The sequence below is a fragment of the Etheostoma spectabile genome, chromosome 14, assembly GCF_008692095.1.
Source record: "Etheostoma spectabile isolate EspeVRDwgs_2016 chromosome 14, UIUC_Espe_1.0, whole genome shotgun sequence".
Lineage (NCBI taxonomy): Eukaryota > Metazoa > Chordata > Actinopteri > Perciformes > Percidae > Etheostoma > Etheostoma spectabile.
In genome coordinates, this window is record NC_045746.1 from 11,170,350 (window position 1) to 11,171,238 (window position 889).

Here is an 889-nt window from a genome sequence, read left to right on the forward strand (position 1 = left end):
CCCCTCCAAATAATCAGACAAGCATCAGCTTCATGCATGGAACACCACATGCAAAATTGTCCTCGTTAGATCCGTTATTCCAAATGTTAGAAAGTAGAAAAGTCATGCATCAAACGAAGCCAGAATAAGGATGCTGTTGTTTTCCACACGATGATAAATCTGCAGAAACCCACACCCTGGAATGGCAGCAGAGGGCGCAAGTATGTAGAATAAAATGCCTTTTATTGTCACTTTACACGTGTGCAACGAGATTAAAAACAACTCATTTTCCAGTGCCAACATTTATGTCAAATAAAAGAAATATAGCAACATGCAGACCTATCGTTTATAGGTAGGCTGCATGGCAATTAGTCTCATTACAAAAAAACCCCACAACGACAAGACACTCAAATGCAACACTGTCTGTGATTCTGTAGGCGAATTCATTTATTATAAAGCTCATTCTTCACTGAAATCATTTAAGCAACAATTGCACGTGCTGCCATCCATCATGCATGTTGAGTAGAGGCTACCGCATTGTTTATGTGTGGTACACAACACATTAATGTGCAGCAAAAAAAAAAAGAAAGAAGCGTTTTCACACTGTTCTGTGCGCCCTGCCACTTCAGAAAACACATGCACAAATGGACAAAACACGAGAACATGGAGAAAATAACTTCATTCATTTAACAACACGTGCACAGCGTGCAACAAACGTGATGCAAAAAAGGTAACACACCACGCAACCAGATGCATAAACGCGGTGCAAATGACAAACGACGCAAGCAGAAAAGCACACAGAACACATGCAATTACAAAACGCGTTGCGTAAAGATTGCACAACGGAAGTGCTCCAGGCCTCTAGAGGGAGAGCTAAGGGACAGCTGATTTTCGACCGAGAGAGAGAGAG